The sequence below is a fragment of the Choristoneura fumiferana genome, chromosome 9 (assembly GCF_025370935.1).
Source record: "Choristoneura fumiferana chromosome 9, NRCan_CFum_1, whole genome shotgun sequence".
In the NCBI taxonomy this organism is placed as follows: Eukaryota; Metazoa; Arthropoda; class Insecta; order Lepidoptera; family Tortricidae; genus Choristoneura; species Choristoneura fumiferana.
In genome coordinates, this window is record NC_133480.1 from 8,881,273 (window position 1) to 8,888,019 (window position 6,747).

Below are 6,747 nucleotides of genomic sequence, written 5' to 3' on the forward strand. Positions count from 1 at the left end.
TAGTGAACCTACTTGGTCACTTTTTACTATGCCAACACTGTCACCAATTGTTCGCAAAGGAATGCTTTCACGCTTCTTGCTGTGTGCTTTGGATCATTGTCGTGTTGAAATATCCATGTGACTGATAAATTACTGTCGGAATGTAGAATCATTCTCTTCTAATATGGTTTTATTATGGAACTGGTCCAACATCCCTTCAATCCTTCTCACAGGACCAACCCCGTATCCTGAAAAACATCCCAACACTTTAATAATTCCACCACCGTGCTTCACTGTGGACGACGACCGGATGGCTAAGTGGTTAGAGAACCTGACTACGAAGCTTGAGGTCCTGGGTTCGAATCCCGGCCGGGGCAGATATTTGTGTGAATAACACGAATGTTTGTTCTCGGGTCTTAGATGTTTAATATGTATTTAAGTATGTATTTATCTATATAAGTATGTTTATCCGTTGCCTAGTATCCATAGTACAAGCTTTGCTTAGTTTGGGACTAGGTCAATTGGTGTCAAGTGTCCCATGATATTTATTTATTTATTTATTTACTGTCTTTTTAGTGAATTTGTTATTCAGTGCTTCTTTAAGTGGGCGACGTACCGTTTGCCGTCCGAATTTATCAAATTTATCTTAGTTTCGTCCGAAAATAAAACTTTTATCAATTAGCATGCGGTCCAGCTCCCGTATTTTCTAGGAAAAGCAAAAAGATTTTACCTATGCTGTCTTGTGAGAAGTGGTACTTTCCTAGCAATCCTTCGGTACAACTTGGCTTCCACCAACCACCTACGTACAAGTCTAGCGGATACGTTTCGAGAGTCGTGCTCAGAAAAAATCTTATTTTCTGATCAAATTTGAGACTTTAATTAAATGGACCCTTCTTAGCTAAACGAATGATGAGCTTGTCTTCATATGGTGTAGTCTTCCTGGGCCTAACTTTCCTAGGAACATTTTCTGATGTTCTGTGTTGTTTGTAAGATGTGATTGCATTAAACATCATGTTTAGTGAACAACCCATCTGGGGTCTGCAATCTTTCTTTTTTTTTTCTTCTTTTGCAAGATTAGTTAGGAATATCATTTAACTAATTGTAAAATTAGTATGTAAAACAGTCCATATTCAAATTAACTATAATTGTTCTTGTCGAAGCATCAGAACTTTTGTTTTTACCCATTTTCAACTATTAAATCACGCACTAATGGTGAGTCAGTAGTGTTGTTTTTTCTAAATATTCAAATTTCGAACATAAGCCATTCTTTAAATTGCTCTGTTTCTAATTAGTTGTCCAAGCCGCCAGTATTAAAGAAATTGATAATTTTTACGATACCGGGTTTTCTTTTTTAATTTCCATTGAGTGTTAAATAATGTTATTTAAATTTGAAGCTAGAGCTGTTTAAACAAGAGTTTCTGTGGGCGTGTACACGAAATTTCAGGCCGGTATTTTCATGTCGGTATGGTACGGCCAGGAAATAGTGTTACCCCCCGCGCCTCGTACCGCCTCATTCTTGTCACTTACTAGAGTTGCACCCGCTCGGTCTTTAAAGAGAGCGCTCCGATCTCGGTCAATCGGTCAAATGAACTAGTTGCCATATCTCTTGCCATAACGACGTTTGCCCTAAACACTATTTGTCATAAAATATACTTAACGTTTACTCTAAGATTTAACACTAGTAACAGTTCGATTCCTTTGGGGACTCAGTTCTAACCTAACCTAACCTACTTTTCTGGTAGCAGTTCGTTTCTGTTGGGGACGCAGTTCTAAGAACTTCTAACCTAACCTAACCTACTTTTCTGGTAGCAGTTCGTTTCTGTTGGGGACGCAGTTCTAATCAAAACTAACCTACTTTTCTGGTAGCAGTTTGCTTCCGTTGGGGACGCAGTTCGGGTGCCATTCGCGATCCATATCATCGTATGTCCTAATGTAATGTTTGTCCTAATCATATTTTGCCATAACGGTTTTTTTTTCTGAAACCGTAAATATTTCAGAAATTTTGAAGTGGTCGTTCTGTAGAACTGTATAGGTTAGGATAGGTTTATTTAATAACAACCCTGAAAAATTATGGTTTCAGAGAAAAAAGCGTTATGGCAAATGATGATTAGGACGAACATTACATTAGGACATAAGATGTTATGTGTTATAATATTAGTACAGAACAAATTAGGTATTTTGGCATTAGGTCATGTTATATTATGGCTAAAGTAATTAGGTATTTTGGCATTAGGTCATGTTATATTATGGCTAAAATAATTAGGTATTTTGAGCATTAGGTAATGTAATATTATGGCTTTTGACTCTTAGGACATAAGAAACATGGCTTTTAATCTTTATGACTAATGAACGATATGTCAAGTGCGTTTAGGACAAAAATGGTGTGGCGCTTGACTTTAGGACATACGACGGTATGGATCGGGACCGAGACCCGTGATGACCCGTTCGTTGTGATAGTAGGCGCAAGGACGTCCATTTATACAGGTTTCCAAAATCCGAGACAGGACTGAATAAATGGTAAGTGTTCAAATAATAACGAAAGATTGCGAACTACTTCTCAACTAAAATTGAGATTAACTGGTGTAACAAAATTAATAAAATCCTAAAAGGCACAGTTGTAATTCGTCTTCAAAATACGGTTATACCACCCATGCACGCGAGCGAAAAATGAAAAACGAGATTAAGAATTTTTTTCTTGTCCCGGATTTTTAAATAATGAATATACCGAATACGAAGCCACAAATCTTTTTTAGCATAACAGACGGTGTCACAGCCCCATGAATTTCACAAGAATAAAAAAAAAGTAACTGTCAAAATCTATAAGCGATATTATTATGGCGGTTTTTTTTTCTATGGAAGTTACCCGTCTGAACGTTAGTTCTCTAAGTAGTCTGTGCAACCACCCTACCTCCTCACTTTCCATCCACCATCCACCGCAAGCAACGTCACCTTCTCCAACCTCCTCTCACTGACGTCACTTTTGACCATGGACAAAGTAAACCAAGTCTATTCTGTTCGAGACACAAATTGTACTTTTCCTGATAAATGTAAAAACATTAAATAATAAAATTTAAACATTACAATCAAAATATTACTCGTCGAAAGTGGAAATTAAATAGAATACTGATATCACTCGTATTTTTTTATTCTGAACACATCGGAGTGCGTTGACGTAATATCCGTTGCGTCATGAAGCATGCGCCCTGTCATAATTCGCTCTAAGAAGATTGGTCATAGATTAAAATTACAATAATCGGGCCATTGCTCAAGTCTGGTTCTGTGATAAGTTAATCGGTCGTGAGTGTGAACTGTTCGGTCTAATGTGCATTTAAGTGAAATAAAATAAATAGACAAGATGCTTATCAAAGAATAGTAAGTACATTTTGTCAAGGTTAAGTCTAGTTGGGAATAATAAATCGATTTTTGCACAATTCGTGTCACAGGTCTTGGGGGAATGTTCGCTTATCAGTAGATATCAGCAAGATACTTGGTTTTACGAGTCTCAACGACTTTTAATTGAAGTAAATTTCAATTTATCGAGTCATGACCACAAATGGGTTTGCTTGACAGTGACAGGACTTCGGGTCAAGGCTTAGCTGACAGATGGCCATTTCAGCGGTTTTTGAATATGTCCAATTCAGTACACTTCTTTTTAAGACTACGTGTAATTTTGGGTTGGATTTAGAACATTCTATTCTATCTCTCAATTGGATGTGATAACTTTCTGAATAAATACAGACCAAATTCATTGATCATTCTCCATATGTACCAGGTAGTAGGATAGGAATCCTTGGGTTGACTCCCTGCTTTTCAGGTACTTTATTTTTATTGGTAAATCCAATATAAATCTACCTACTTTGTTTTATTTGATTTCTTTTGAAAGTGCAGTAATTTATTCAAACAACTGGTTTATTATTGAAACATCCAAATTATTTTAAAAAGTGTACCAAGAAACATGTTTAAAAATAGATAAAAAATAACAAATGTGCTTAGCAGGCATATGCAGCAATTTTTGTGCAGGTTTTGATTATTATAATATTAGTCATAAGATTATCTAATCAGAATTACATTCTTCTTTCACTTTATAAGGAATACTTTTCTTATGGAATGAATATTAAGAATTTAAAGTAAAATTTTGTAGAATAAGATTTTGTTAAAAAATATTTTTAATACAAGGTTTATTGTTTCTAATTTTTGTTGAATGTACTTGCATTCTCGTTTAAACTTCATTTCCATACCAAATTTTAAGTCAATGCTATTAACCATTGATGAGTTCCCTCATGCGGAGATGATCCTGGCTGGACCATCAGCATCAGCATGCCTGCACTAGATTACTGTACTGTCACGAGACTTACATAAGTATGCCAAATTTTAAGTCAATCAAATACTGGAAGTGGTTCAAATTTAGCTTTCACTACATGACCCAAACAAATAGTGCAGTTCAATAACAAGCAGTTTGTTATACCAACATAGGCAGCGGGGCATCTGAAATATGAAATTGCATATACTTTTTTACTGATGGAACTTGATTATTGCATTGTCATTGGAGCTCTGTAAATGCGCAATCAAGCTCACAAGTAGCTTAGCTTAACTGCCTAAATTGTTAACCAGGGGTTAGGGATAACAGTTCTCTACATTTTGATACTACTTAACTCTGGGTTATCAGTTAATTCGGGGTTAAATAGGTGACCCATGTCTGTGCAAACCCACCTTAGTGTTTTCTTGCAATAATTAACAATACCAGGACAGTTTGAAATGTTTGAGCCCAACTGTACCAAATTTCAAGTCAATCTATGCAATGGGGTGAGTCAAATTCTTCTTCTTCTCTTTTAAGATATGGCTTTTCTGTCCTAATTAATAGCCAAATTTCGCCAGTGTCAAGGTAAACTCTCTTTGAGAGGGACGTTGTACGGTGATTGTAGTTTTTGCAACTTGATGGTAAAATTCCGGAAACTATGTGGAGACAAGTTGCACATTAAAAAATGTCAGACACAAGAGCAATATAGAATTTTGTGATCTCTGTTCACTGTTAAGGTTAATTGCTGCATAAAACACTATCAAAATTATACTTCAACTAGCCAAAGAAACAGAAATAGCATAATTAGATATTGTCTACATCTGCCATGTTCGAATGCTACAAATAGAATTCAGTTTTGAGGTTTAAAAACAAATTTTAATATACAAAGTGTACTTATAATTATGTTATGAGATACATAGTAACTTATTTTTTTTTCTTTTCAGCCGTGTTACACTGCCCTTAACAGTTGAAGAAGTAAGTAAATGTAATATTTTTTACATTAATATCTATATTAATGGGTCTCGTGTATATCATCTGATGAGACCTAAGCCAACCTGCTAACAGCTAACTAATGAATGAGGAATAAATAGCGACACAACATCGTTAAAAGATCTATCCATACCCCAAACTATAAGGTTAATGAACTGAAAAAAAATACTATGATAATGCAAGGAATGTGTGTTCATGCTGTTCCTCCACCTCCACACTGCATAAACACACATCTTGCATAAACATAGCTATCATAAGGTGGCAGGTAAATAAAGTAATTGTTTCAGTTCATTGATATCAACCTCTGCAAAGTAATGCCTGATTCAATAAATTACTAAGGATAGACGAGAAAAATAAACACCCAATTTTACGTCTTTTTTTTAAATGCTTCTACACTTTGTCGGCATAATTACTAAATATATCTATGAAAAATCCCAGCTTTCTAGCACTAAATAGTCTCAAAGCTCGTACCGCCGTCCCGCGAACGTACGGACAGACAGACATGGCGAAACTATAAGAATTCCGTTTTTGTTATTTTGGCCATGGAACCCTAAAAACGAGACTAACAAAAAACACGATTTTGTTATATTCGTCATCATCAAAAAACGGCCACTGCTAGGCGTCGGTCTCTCCCAACTGGCTATCACGTTTACACATCCGAAGGACGCGCTACAATTTACAATACCGAGTTTCGGCGATGCTGAAATTTTGGCCAACAATTAATTGGCCTAAATTCAAAATCCAGATTTGTTGGACGAAAATAATAGAAAACCAACCATCGGTCTGCCACTATTAGGTATACCAACTTAAAACACCATCACTAATTTAACTTAAGCCCAACACACAGACGACAGGGTCGGGCCTGCGACGGGCGTATTTACATGGCGGTTTATGTATGTGATTACGCCGTCGTTGTGATGACGTCCATGTAAATACGCCCGTCGCGGGCCCGCGCCGCGCACGACCCGCACCCGTCGTCTGTGTTGGGCTTTACTGTTCAAAATGTCGTGTGATATCATGACGACATTGAATTTCAAAGTTACAGTGTTCAAACAGATTGCGAAAAAAAATTTACGTTAAAATTACTCAGGAACGATGCTAGTTCCGATATTCTCGGAAGATTTTTTCATAGGCGATTGCTTTCACGATGGTGATGGTGGCGCCCCCGTCTTACTCAACGCACTCCCCTCCCCTATGAAATAGAACTTCCGGAATGGTCGAATCTAGTTGGACCGTTCTTGACTTCTAATTGTGATTTGAAACGTTTAATTTGGTCATTATCATCATCATCATCATATCAGCCGTAGGACGTCAACTGCTAGTCATAAGCCTCCCCTTAGACCTAAGCTCCAGTTGCCTCGGTTGGAAGCGGGTTGCATCCACCGTGAACCCGCGACTTTAACCAGGTCATCCGTCCATGTCTTTGGTGGACGTCCCACGCTGTGTTGGTCGATCCGCGGTCATTCGAGAACTTTTTAAAT